Source organism: Lepidochelys olivacea, assembly GCF_965140295.1.
Source record: "Lepidochelys olivacea isolate rLepOli2 genome assembly, chromosome: 1".
NCBI lineage: Eukaryota > Metazoa > Chordata > Testudines > Cheloniidae > Lepidochelys > Lepidochelys olivacea.
Window position 1 is genome coordinate 131,432,795 of NC_140411.1, and position 14,267 is coordinate 131,447,061.

Genomic DNA, 14,267 nt, shown 5'->3' on the forward strand with positions numbered 1-14,267 from the left:
GAGAGGTGTCTGCAATTTTACACCCCCAGGATCCACTGATAGCTGTAGAATTCGACAGCCTTAGCTTTTCACATATTGTTATGTAGTGGTGCTAAGTGATTGCCTGAATGACATCATGCTTAACTCTGGATGCCAGCTTAAATAGCTTTGCACAAAAGAATCCAGGATCCTGTGTTTAAAGTGCCTGATTTCATTTGAAGAGCTTAGCAGTGTCTGTGTGAGTCTTGGTTATTTGCTAATGGTTGCTTTATTTCTAGCAGCTATGTCAGTTTTAGCACAGTGGCCATAAAATTTAGGGTATAATTAATATTTTTTGCTCTTATGTATGTCTTTTTGTCTGTTATATGTGCAGTCTTCACATGTACACACACATTGTACTAGAGATGCATTATGGTGCAAGATACAAGATAAATGACATTAGGAACCATAATGATATTGGAGTTTAAAGATGGAATAAATAAGCCTCAAAATAGGGGGGAACTGAAATACAAAAAAGATTATCATCATAGCACTACAAAGAATGAGGAATGAATACTAATAATTGCATTTAGAATTTTGTGAAACATATGAATTAGTCAACACTTACTCATAGAAATATTGCATATTTTCCACTATGAAAGGAGTTCAGTGATTGCAGAAAATTATCTTCCTTTCAATGTTAGTTCACCAAAGTTGTGTATTGTTCTACCATATGGAGACATGCCCACTGCAAACACTGTTGTAAAAAAGAGAATGTATAATTTGTAGCAAATAGATACTCTGATTATGCTTAGGTTTCTTAATTATTTTTTTAAATCAATGTTGTGTAACTTTTCTATAGGACCAATTGATAGTTTTGGGCTGAACTTCCTCAATGGTATAGTGGAAAAAGGTATATTATTGCTTCAGAATTTATCCTTGGCATACTATTGAGATTGATTGATTGATCCTGGAAAGATTTTGACTTTTTTCAGTGAAAAGTTGGATTGGCAACATGGACAGATGGATTGTTGCTGTGGAGAGTTGGTGTGTTGTTAGGGAGAGTTGAATTGGTATTCAAGACAGGTGTTACATTTGTATTTTTTATATATAGCTGTAGTTGTACTATCTATATGTACGCCCATTACTGATATTTAATACTCAATTTTGTAATCATACACAGGTCATTACTGTAATCAGGAAGCGAAGGCAAAGATACTAGGTGACCTTTGGCAATCAGCAAGCTTACTCAGAAAACATACAATACAGAGGATCAGGACAATGTTTATGCTCCACTTAAATCCCACTCAAGTCCTGTTGTAAGGACTGAATCAGGATTTAAGGGCTGTGTATATCTTGTACCAATCTCTACCTATGGGTAGGTTTCACTCAGAGTGAATAGGCTATTGTTCAATGATCTGTTATTGAACTCATTATTACACCCCATGTAACGTTACTGAATCCAGAATTTGGATGAAGGCAACAGCTTCTCTAGATTCCGCTGCCCTTTGGCAATGCTCTAAATATAATTCCAAGAGCAAAGGTACTGTTGGCCTGAACAACACTAACTCCCAAGTTTATTTCTGTTCTGTCTCATGGACAGCATACCTCAGAGTGTACTTATTTCCTGAATCTTTCCCTTTAAGACCCAGGAGTTCTAACCTAGTAGAGGGGATGCCATGAGCTCTGTGAAGAAAACTGGGCTTTAGAAAACTTTGCCCCTCTCTACTCTGTGTGAGAGAGAGCATGTGGACCTTAACTCCAGGGACACAAAAGAAACAATATCAGTCAGTTTACAAAAGGCTCTAAAATGAGAAAGGGATAATTATCAGATGAATGTAAGAACAGTCATCTTGGGTCAGACCAAAGGTCCATCTAGCCCAGTATCCTGTCTTCTGACAGTGACTGATGCCAGGTGCCCCAGAGGGAATGAACAGAAAAAGTAATCATCAAGTGATCCATCCCATCACCCATTCCCAGCTTCTGACAAACAGAGGCTAGGGAGACCATCCCTGCCCATTTCGGCTAATAACCATTAATGGACCTATTTTCCATTGAACCCTGTTATAATCTTGGCCTTCACAACATCCTCTGGCAAGGAGCTCCACAGGTTGACTGTGCGTTGTGTGAAAAAATACTTTCTTTTGTTTGTTTTAAAACTGCTGCTTATTAATTTCATTTGGTGACCCCTAGTTCTTGGGTTATGAGTAGGCATAAATAACACTTCCTTATTTACTTTCTCAACACCAGTCATGATTTCATAGACCGCTATCATATCCGCTCTTAGTCGTGTCTTTTCCAAGCTAAAAAGTCCCAGTCTTAATAATCTCTCCTCATACAGTAGCTGTATGTCAGTCCTAGAGTGTCAGTCCTAACCGTAGTGCCCTATCACTTTGAGGATTACTATTCATTGAAGAGAAGCCAAGAAACATCCTTTTCTACTTTTTATTTTTAATTTGATTTTTTTAGGAGTAAATATTTCAGGTTTGCTAATCCTTTGGTGACTACTCTGATTTGTGAGTACCTCCGGGGATTTAAAACCCCAATATTGTATTAGGTTTAAAGAAAATAATTTCTTTGTAAAAGTGCTGTTTTAACAGATATTTTCATTTCTACTCAGGTCAGTGAAAAATAAGGGGAAATTAAATAGTTACTTTAGTGGATTATTCCCAATTTTTTTTGCTCTGAGATTAGATAAAGTGAAATGTTGACTGCATGTGCTTATTAAACCAAAGCATTCAGTTCCAACTTTTTATGAATTTTACTTTTTAATTGATTTTTACATTAGAATATGGAGAGTGTCAACAATTTTATTGTTCAGCATTTTGCACAATTCATTAGATCTTGTGATGAGATTCTACAAGTGACCTAGTTGCCAAACCAGTGGTTCTCAAAGCGGGTCCGCCTCTTGTTCAGGGAAAGCCCCTGGCAGGCTGGGCCAGTTTGTTTACCTGCCGCATCAGCAGGTTCAGCCGATCACGGCTCCCACTGGCCGTGGTTCGCCACTCCAGGCCAATGGGGGCTGCGGGAAAAGATGTGGGCGAGGGATGGGCTGGCCGTCCTTCCCGCAGCCGCCATTGGCCTGGAGCGGCGAATGACGGCCATTGGGAGCCGCGATTGGCCTAACCTGCGGATGCGGCAGGTAAACAAACCAGCCCGGCCCGCCAGGGGCTTTCCCTGAACAAGTGGCGGACTGGCTTTCAGAACCACTGGCCTAAAGAAATCACTATTTGAGACAGTGGACCATCAGCAAAGTTCAGTCGGAGATTTGCTGAGTCTGCCTACTTTCCTACTTTCTTCAGGGGAAAAATAGATTTACATAAAGATGACAGGATCCAATCCGATTAGGGGGAAAACCTGATTCTTCTTATTTTGATTCAAAGCTCTCCAGAAGAGGGGTTTGGCAAAGAAGAAGGTGTTTCCATAAATTCCATGAACCTCTAAAAGTGATGGAAGAGGTGACTTAATGTCCAGGCACACACTCATGTCACCTGAAGAGGCTTACGCATCCCTCCTATGGCAACTGATGACCATCAATAGGGTATTGAAACCCACCATTAATAGTTAACAGCTAAAATACAGGAGAGATTGGCAGCATCCAGGAGACCAGCTATCTAGCAAAAAGATCAGCAGAAGCTATAAAGATCATTTATGGCAAGCAAAATTCCAGGAAGACTTCAGAAGTCCTATAAGATTAGAGAGCTTTTATGACTATCTTAAGTACTCATAATTTATTTTTTACTTTCAGTTTATTTTTGTTAGTCAGGAGACATCTTGACCAAGCATTAATATGCTTTTTCCCACTATCCATTGAATAACTGGAAGAATGTGTATGTAATTAAGCCTCTGTAAAGCCTATAGATGAGTAGCACAGAAATAGTCTGAGAGCAGCACGAGTTAATATCTGTTGGTTCAGAAAAGACACCCATGTTCCTATTTATGTGTTAAGGGAAATTGTGTGTTGTTAAATATTTATATTATGGTAATGCCCAAAGGCCCCAGTTGAGACTGAGGCCCCATTGTGTAAAGACATAGTAAAGAGATAATCACTGCTCTGAAATGTTTGCAATCTAAAGAATACATTTAACTTTGAGAAACTTTTTGTTGCTTTTATCAAAATTTTTAGTTATTTCCCATTCTGCTTGTTGTTAATCTTAGATTTTAGTGCTAGATATCACTTTTAGACACAAGGAGAGTCATTCAAAATATTTATTAGGTTATTACAGTGAACTACCTTCACTGCTCCTGGACCAACTTTATAGTAATCCCATAAATTCAGAAGCTTCACTAAGTCTAATACTTTCAAACCACTAGCACTGAGAGTACCATCTAAATTCAGTCTTAAGGACAACAGCAAGTGCATCAGTTATGTGAAAAAAATTAAACTGTTAGACTTCACATGAAATAGACATTTCCCTAGTGGTCTTTCACCCAGATGGAATATCATCTAGTTACACAATGTAAGGGTATTAGCTGTAGATTTCTGACAATAAAGTCATAAACATTAGAAATGGAAAAGTCCTGTTAAGCTATCTAGTTATTCCCCCCACCAGTGCAAGATTGTTCTTTACAGAATGTTGGAGCTAATATTGAACCATGCAAACACTACATACTAAGGGATTTACTAGCACCACTCTTTTGCATGATTTGTACTCCTAAATCCCTTAGGTGTGTTTAATCAATTCCCCCCAAATACTACAGGGATCTAGTTTTAAATCATCCAAACAATTTGCTGCTTTGGGAATCTACTTCTATAGGATTAACAAAGAAGATTGGGGCCAGTCAGAATTTACTTTACTAACACCAGGGACAAAAAAATATCCTGCTGTCAGCAGAGGGTAGAATAAAGCTCCCAAAAACCTCTCTCTCCAAGTTTGTAACAGAGATCCATATATGCCCAAGGCTTATTCCAACTATCAACAAATATTAAGATTGGATATTGAAAGTCAGTCTCAAAATTTCCACTGAAATAAGTGAGAGAGATTTCTACTCATTTTAATGAAAGAAAAACATCATGATTCCCAATATGTTTTAATACTGGCTACATCAGTGGTTCTCAAAGTCGGTCCACCGCTTGTTCAGGGAAAGCCCCTGGAGGGCCAGCCTGGTTTGTTTACCTGCCACGTCCGCAGGTTCTCCCAATCGCGGCTCTCACTGGCTGCAGTTGGCTGCTGCAGGTCAATGGGGGCTGCGGGAAAGGCAGCCAGCACATCCCTCGGCCCGCGGTGCTTCCCGCAGCCCCCATTGGCCTGGAGTGGTGAACCGCGGCCAGTGGGAGCCGCAGTCGGCCTAACTTGCAGACGTGGCACGTAAACAAACTAGCCCAGCCCACCAGGGGCTTTCCCTGAACAAGCGGAGGACTGGCTTTGAGAACCACTGGGCTACATCATTTTGCTCATGATGAAAATTTCTTGCCACATTTTACAATGCTACTTCATTGCTCCTCTTTACCATATGATCTTTCAGATTTATGCCTGTCTACTTCAATTTCTTCTAATACTAAAAAACCCAAAGCCTTAGCATTATAAGAGAAGAACAAGTGCATATTTTCATGTATACATTAGAGATACACAATTCTCACCACACCACAACAATTATAGTTAATTCTGCTGCTCATGTGGTATACACCAATGGGAAATTGGCACTTAACTTAGTTGCAGTGTGGGCCACTCACAGATTTGAATTTGAAGCTGCTGCTGAAAGTAAACTACAAAAGGGATTACTAAGGGCCAGAAATTATATTTTGCTACAATAAGGACAAAATGATGCTTTATTTATGCCTGAACTAGTTCTGTGGCATAATGAGGTCAGAAAAGCACTACTGAAGTGTTGCATCATTGATCTCCTCCTTGTTATCCATATCAAAGTGTTGAAAATGTTCAATACTGTACAGAAGATACAGTAGGAAATATCCCTTACACCAATAAATTCACAGTCTAGGAAACAAACATATGTAAACAACAAAGAGTTCATGCTTGTATTTTCAGAAATGCCTAAAGAAGTTAAGCATGCAACTCTCTTTGACTTTTAATGGGAGTTGAGCACCTAACTCCCTTAGAGAATTTCAGTTATCCCACCCCCAAGTTATTATTTGGGGGACTTTCCTGGTGGAGGAGCAGTACTGCATGTTCAGTTAGTTGGATAGGTTCTAATGAATCAGTGATTCAATGGTGTGAGGATTTAGCACTTACACATCTGATAAAGCAGATCTGAGGAATGAAGAAGGGATTGGAGCTTGCCTCATAGGAATGGAGAGTGTTCTAGGAGTTAAGGAGAAGAATGATAGAACACCTGGAGATAACAGTAGGAGAAAGAAACAAAAGGGAGCGATCAGGCCTGAAATGAAGGGAACAAGTGGGGGACAGGGAGGAACATTAAGAGGAATTTGGAGATATAAGTTGAAGCCTACATCTGTGTTGCCTTGAGATCAGAACAAGGCATTTAATATTGATATCATTTATTTACTTGGGACTTCTAAGCTTCTGAGACTAGCTTTAGTTATTTATTTCTATTAAAAATGTTTTTATTTTATAAAAAATTTCATGGGCCCTGGGAGGGGATGAAACAAAGAAAACAATTTATGCAAACAGTGAATATCATGACTAATAAAAACACATTGTGCAGATTTTAAATATTTGTATTAATCATTTGGAAGAGAATCTTTCAGACTTCTGCTTTGTATCTGAAATTGTACTGTATAACTTACTGCTCATCAAAAATATGTGAGGCATCTTGCAATCAAAACAATAAAATAAATCTGTATTGTTACTGCTAGTCAGTCTCAGAGTTTCACTTTTAACTAGAGCAATAGAACTATGGTTTTTCTGGTTCATGTCTTCGGGGGGGGGGGGCGGGGAGAGATTGAGATTCCATGCATCACTGAGATGTGCAAAAGGCAGGGTTTATTTCTGTCAGACTTCTGTCGGTGTTGTGGACTGAGGGAAAAGGCAGTTAATAAGTTAAAATCAAGGCTAGGTCTTGCTATTTCAACCAGCCAGTGATGGATCCACAAAGAGGACTCCGCATTGCAATGTTTAATGTTTAGGTGCCCTGCCACCTGGTGGAATCATCATTCCTGAGTTAGGTGCCCAGGTTCCCTATACAATGCATGGGGAGAGACAGATGACTAAGAATGGGGTCCACAGAAGCCAGCACATGTAGTGGAAAGCCACCTAAGATAGTCAGTAGGAAATGCTGAGGAGGGGAGTGTGGTCCTGCCTCTCAGAAGAACTTCGGCACCTAAGCCCAGGCCGGAGGGATGCACCTACTTCTAGATGCCTAGCCTGAGGCCACAGAATGCATGCATGAAGGCAGATGTGTAGGTGCCATTGGGACTTTCTCTTTATCAGAGGAAACTTAGGTGGCTAGAGATTTAAGTGGCACCTAAGCAGGAGTTTAGAGAATCTGAAGCTTAGATTTAGGAACCTAAAGTTGCAGTTAGATGCCTAAATCCCTTTGTGGATCTAGCCCCTAGTGGCTACTAGAGGGAGGGATGAAAATTTATTTTTAAAAGTCATATATTTTGTGGAGCAATCAGAGAAGAGAAGACATTTGATTGCATGTCTAATCATGCCAGGAATTACAACCATCAGGCCTTTCCATGATAATGCGGAAGTCCGCAGACCCATTTGGAACTCAGAAACTGAGAATTATGGGGTAAAGGGAGGGAGATGGGGTTACCTCACTGATAATATTCAACTAACTTTGCTTCCCTTGTAGGCATTGAACTGGTTACATTCCTATGATTGAACCTATGCCCAATTTTCTCAAAATTAGGACCATGCTTCTGTGATACAGCCTTTACACTAGTCATTGTACTACTACACACTATTCTGCATGGGACATTAAACCAATCATCTGTTCCACTCTGGCTCATTCAAGATACCACATCATTTTGAGAACAGTGGTGTTATTAGCAGTATGATAACAAATTGGATCTTGATACACTATCTTCCCAAGAATGGAGGCATTGTTATCCATTCAAGCATAATCCTGTTACATTTTAAAATCTATCCAATACACTGTTCTCCATTTAACAACTATTTTTGACAGGAGAAATCTTAAAGTTGTCAATTTCATATATAGGACTGCCATTGTATAAAAAATTGCTATTTATAACTTAACCTTGTTTCTAATAGTACAACTATATAGAGCTGGCTGTCAGTGACATGATGTTTTCGTTCTGTCTTGTCAGTACTTTAAAGGCAGCTTTTGAAATGAATTATCTGAACTTATATTTGAGAAATTGCATTTTCATTTTAGATTTTTTTTACAGGAATAGATGACAATGTCACCAGTGTTAGTTGCTTCCTGGAAACAGAATTCTTTAGCATTTCTGCTCTGGCACTCTTGATTCTTATATCAGTCAAATTATTTGTCACATTTGCTGGTAAAAATTGTGTTCTGGGCAAGAACACCACAGGTGAGGTGGGGAATGCCACCTGCAAGTGGACAAGTTGTTATTAGAATGTAAAATCTCCACAGAATCCTTTGAAATATAGAAGAATTAATATGGATTCAAAGTATAGTTCAATTTCTTAGCTGAAGGCCTGATTCAAAGCCCATTGAAATCAGTGGAAAGACTCCCACTGACTTCAATGGCCTTTGGATCAGGCTCAAAAATGCAGATTTTCCACAGAGTCAGGAAAAGTGTTTGTTAAACTGGATTTCATCATACCAGTGAAATAAGGTGCCTATTGAAGCAGAGTCTGCCTTGAGGGAAACTACTGTAACAGCTGTATTCTATATAATGCTCTCGTCTGTGAATGAAATGCATTTTTGTTCAACTTAACATTGTTTTCTGTGAACAAAGTATAGCCTATCAATTATTTCATTGTGTAGGTAAAATGATTCATGTTAAATTTGTCAGCAAACAGCAATTTCACTTACAATTATAAATAACCAGAGATTTTACAGCTTTTAAAAATTAAATTAAATTAAAAAAATCACAGTTTTCTAGACTGCAGAGCTCCCTTGTACATACAATTCTTATTCCACATGGATCCAGACATCATTAATTAAAATCTATTCTGCAGTGATTGGAATAGAGTAATTTGTAAATATAAATTGTAATGAGGGGAAAGCAAAAAACAGCTGAGTTAGAATTGTACTACAAACACTTTCAGTTCATCTTTTTTTGACTACTTTTTGTTTATTGCTAGACATAGGAAAAATGTACTCTAGGAAAAATACACTTTTGAAAATGGCTTCTTACTGATACTCCATAGTGGTAGTACAGTGAATTAATCATGGTGTGTGTGTTGGTGGTAGGGGAGCAAACTTTCTTTTTACTTTCCTTACGAAATGAGTAAAGGAAGGAAGAGGAAGAACATCATTTTATTTTATCCTTCTTCCTACATGTATTGAGGGTACAAGCACCATATTGGAAATCTCCACACTACAGAGCTCAACTGTCTATCTGCAGTGGTCAAAATTCTCAGCCATACCAGGGCTTTAATTGGGCTGATCCCTAAAATTGCTGAACTTCACTGTTGCTTTAAATTACACCCCTTTGTAAAAGTCCCTTGTTATGCTATTATGGCAGCTAGGATTCACTAGAGCTCAGTGTGCTCTGACCACACCCACTTCTATTATTTGACCAACCTCCTTATACTAGAAAGTGGGGGAAGAAGGGAGTGGCACAGATCTGGTTAGTGTGCCTAGAGACACAACATAATGGGGAAAATGCAATGGGGAGAGAATGGGGGCCACGATCTTGCCCTGTGGAGGGGCATGAGTGTGCGTGAATATGAATATACATATATACACAATGGTCAGTGTAAAAACTTCCCAAATATATTATCTTCAATAGTGCTATAGATAACTAAACAAAATGTCATCAGTGTTCTAGCAATTCTCTGCAGTTAATGTAGGAAAGTACAGTTCAGGGAACATCACAAATACTGGGCTAATTCCATCTATTTATATTAGACAAAACCAGGAAGTATCTTCTGCGTATTTCTATCCTATACACATGGCTAAAATGTCACTCTGGGTCAGAGCCTTCAGCATAAGGCAACATGGAGCTGCACTGAGCCAGAAGGAGCTGTCCCTGGTAGGCACAGTGTTGCCCTCTTCTCCCTTTCAGAAATTGCATCATCCACTCCTTTCTGCATATTGGTTGCTTTACTGGTCGTACAGAGAGGGAAACTGCTCCCATATGGGAAGCTTAGCAGTGCTGTAGGCAGGGACTGTAAAATACAGACAAACCAGCACATAAAAGGCTATCTGTAGTTAAACCATTGTATCTTTAATATGAAATGCTATCCTAACGTAGCTGTTAACTATGTTGGAGTGCATTATTAAAACTGTATGATTCAGTGTTGCCTCAAATTTACTTACATCATAAGATTAGCATTTTAAACAGAACGTGAAACTCGTCATTAACGCTAAAAACCTTAAAGTATAATCTGTTAGTGCAACCTGCGAAACTGGGTACATTTATTAAGTAGTCAGCTCTGTAGCACATTTACATGAGCCACCTGCTCCATCAGGGTTAAAATACAACTTTTCTGATACTCTCCTGATGTGGAGCTATATTAGCCAAATAATTCTTCTGCAGCAGAGATTAATTTGATTATTTGTCATAAAAATAAGCTTTTCATCTTGACACTGTTCTAATTAGTCTTCTTGTTAAGAAGCATCTTTATGTTTGAGGTATTGAACCAGTTCTCGTGTGATATGAGGATTTATGTAATTGTCATCTTATTGTCCATTCCCACTTAAATAGACGGTATCAGCCTACAGGTAGTTCAATAACTAATTTAACCTCCAATTTAATGCCTTTGATGTATCAATCTCATTGCTTTTAACTTCTGGAGTTGCAAGCGTTTTCCCACAGCTTGGTATGCATGCTATTCCCTTAGAAGTCATTCCATTTTATTGTAAATATGCCCACAACATGTGGGCTCATTAACTAGAGGCATGGTGATCCACATATTTAGACCCAAACTTCTCCAGCATCTGGGGATGTGTCATAAATATAAAATCCCTCCTGGCCAGAGGAAAAACCCTTTCATCTGTAAAGGGTTAAGAAGCTAGGATAACCTCGCTGGCACCTGACCAAAATGACCAATGAGGAGACAAGATACTTTCAAAAGCTGGGGGGAGGGAGAAACAAAGCCTCTCTCTCTGTCTGTGTGATGCTTTTGCCTGGGACAGAACAGGAATGGAGTCTTAGAACTTAGTAAGTAATCTAGCTAGAGATGCGTTAGGTTCCGATTCCTTTAAATGGCTGAGAAAATAAGCTGTGCTGAATGGAATGTAGATTCCTGTTTTTGTGTCTTTTTGTAACTTAAGGTTTTGCCTAGAGGGATTCTCTATGTTTTGAATGTAATTACCCTGTAAGGTATTTACCATCCTGATTTTACAGAGGTGATTCTTTTTACTTTTTCTTCTATTAAAAATTTCCTTTTTAAGAATCTGATTGCTTTTTCATTGTTCTTAAGATCCAAGGGTTTGGATTTCATTGTTCTTAAGATCCAGGGGTTTGGTTTGTGGTCACCTATGCAAATTGGTGAGGATTTTTATCAAGCCTTCCCCAGGAAACGGGGTGTAAGGGTTGGGAGGATTTTGAGGGGAAAGACATTTCCAAGTGGACTCTTTCCCAGTAATATACCGGTTAGATGTTTGGTGGTGGCAGTGATAAGGTCCAAGGACAAAAGATAAAATAGTTTGTACCTTGGGGAAGTTTTAACCTAAGCTGGTAAAAGTAAGCTTAGGAGGTTTTCATGAAGGTCCCCACATCTGTACCCTAGAATTCAGAGTGGGGAAGGAACTTTGACAGGGTGTATGGAGCCAGAGTATCAGTCTGGAACCATCTCTCTCGTTAACCCACTTTTTTCATGAAATCGTAGTGACCAGATACAGCTGTGCCAGCTTCCACACAACAATCATCACATGCTTTTCCACCAAGAGAGCAGATCTAATTTTGGTGTCCTTGTGCCAGAAGGCAGGGGTGAGATCTGCACACAGTTCAGGGAAGATGGCTTTGTGCATCCAGAAGTTCTGCAACCACTACTCATCATCCCATACCTGCATCATGATGTGATCCCACCACTCAGTGTTTGTTTCCTGAGCCCAATAGCGACGGTCCAACATGTGCAGCTGCTCCATGAATGCCAACATCAATCTTGAATTGTTTCTTTCCAAGGCATGCAGTAAGGCAGTCACCGTGGATTCCTGTTCAGATTCACAGCTCATGAAATACTGCAGATTCAGTCATGTTGTGTTCATAATGCTCATCAGGAAAGCAGTGCAGGATCCATGCTTTCAAGCAGAAATAGTGGGTGCAAAGTTTACAGAGGCAGTTTAAAATTGCACAAAACATAGTCGGAAGCCCATGAAATGAAGAGATGGGGAAAACTGCATCCTGGGGTGGCGAGTCCACTCCCATGATGCACTGCGATCCATTCTCAGAACTCCTAGTGGCAAAAGGTGGTGAGTTTCACAGTGGGATTGCTACACCAGTGCTCTGCCCTATCTGTCGGTGAGAGAGCACCAACTGTGGACAAGCTCTTCCAACACAAGGAGCCTTGTGTGAACATCCACAAGCAATGTAGTTACAGCAGTTTATGATCATCAATGTAACTTAAGTCAACTTAACTCTGTAGTGTAGACATGGTGTTAGACTGTAAACTCTTTGGGACAGTGTGATGGAATGAAAGTGGGCCTGAATGGTTCCCACATATCTGTGGGAGAGAGAAATCTAGGTTTAATTAATGATGAAGCCCAGTTGGGGGATGATTATAGAGCCAAGAAGTCTGCAGCAGAAAGGGGCTGTAGGGAGAGAGTGTGCCGTCACTCTCTGGGGGCTAGAAGAGGTAGGAAGTGGGAGATAGCAAAGAGTCTGAGAGAGTAGACCTTAGCTACCAAATACACGTTCCCTGGACTGGAACCTAGAGTAGAATGTGGGCCTGGGTTCCCTTACCAGCCATTAGAAAGACGGCATAAAGCCCCCTGATATAAGGGGATAAAGACATTCAAAGCTCTGAGCCAAGAGGATACACAATCTTTGGCTCCCAGAGCTGGGTATGAAAATCTGTTGTAAGTCCATTTGACTGGTATTTGATACCCTGGAATGGGAGAACTATATGGTGACTTGACTAGAGGGCCAAGTCGCAAAGAGGGAGCACCTCAAGTTGTGGAGAGAGGGGGAGGGGTCACAGCATGAGTGACTAATGGGAAGGAGTGCCAAATAGAGGCAAAAGTTAATTCTCAGACCTGGCCATGAGGAGGTGCTCCTGCAGCGAATGAACCCCTTTACAAACAGGGACCATGTTTTTGTTCTGTCTTTGTAGAGAGCCTAGCACAATGGGGTCCTGATCTTTGACTAGGGCTCTCAGGTGGTATTGTAATACAAATATTAAATAATAATAGACAATGGCTGACATTAAAAAGTAAACATTTACAAACACACACGCTGATCATTCTGAATAGCATTTTATATGGAGCCCGAGTGTACTTCTTCAATCATTTAATTACTTGTAATTAGCTTCCATCTATGAGAGAGAGAAAAAAGAGGTATTCAATGTTATATTACTATTATGTTTTCCTTCTCAACTACTGAGAAGGATTGGATGTCTTGAAGGGCCTGCAGTCTGGCAGTGTTTCTACATGAGCTGTGCTATCCACTGGACATGAATGCAATGCTGTCTCTTTTTTCCCCCCAAAAAATTCAGGATATCAGCCATGTCAAAGAACTAAAAATGTGTCTGCTCTTGTCTAGGATGAGTATCTAATTACTAATTTAGATTATCTCATGTCACTTAACATTAATTTAAAATTTTATTCATGCCTTCTGTTAGTAAACTAAGATCTCTATTGATCTTCACCGAAGACAACATGAATGCAATTAAATTTACACAGTGCCAGTGGTGTGGTGAAAATATTTCAGCTTGGTGCTCACTTACACCAAAATCAATTTTTGTCATAAGAGGAAGGGTGAAAGTGAGCTGGTAGGGGCCGGTACTGCGTACCGGTAAGAACCCACACCGGCCCCTACCCAGCTCACATTAAAGAGTTGCCACGGCAGCACTTTCACATCCCTGCCCCCTTTTGCCTCCCCTGTCAGTGCCCTGCTGGTAGGGTCCATACCGGCCGGGCCACCGACGGAGGGGGAGGGGAAGGGGCAGCGACGTTAAAGCGCTGCCGCGGCAAAGGACTGTCCTTAAAGTGCTGCCGCATCAGTGCTTTAACTTCACTGCCCCTTCCTCCTGCCGGCAGCCCTGCCGGTCGGGTCTGTCCCACAGGGCCGCCGACAGGGGAGGCAAAAGGGGCAGGGACATGAAAGGTTTAAGGATGGTCCTTTG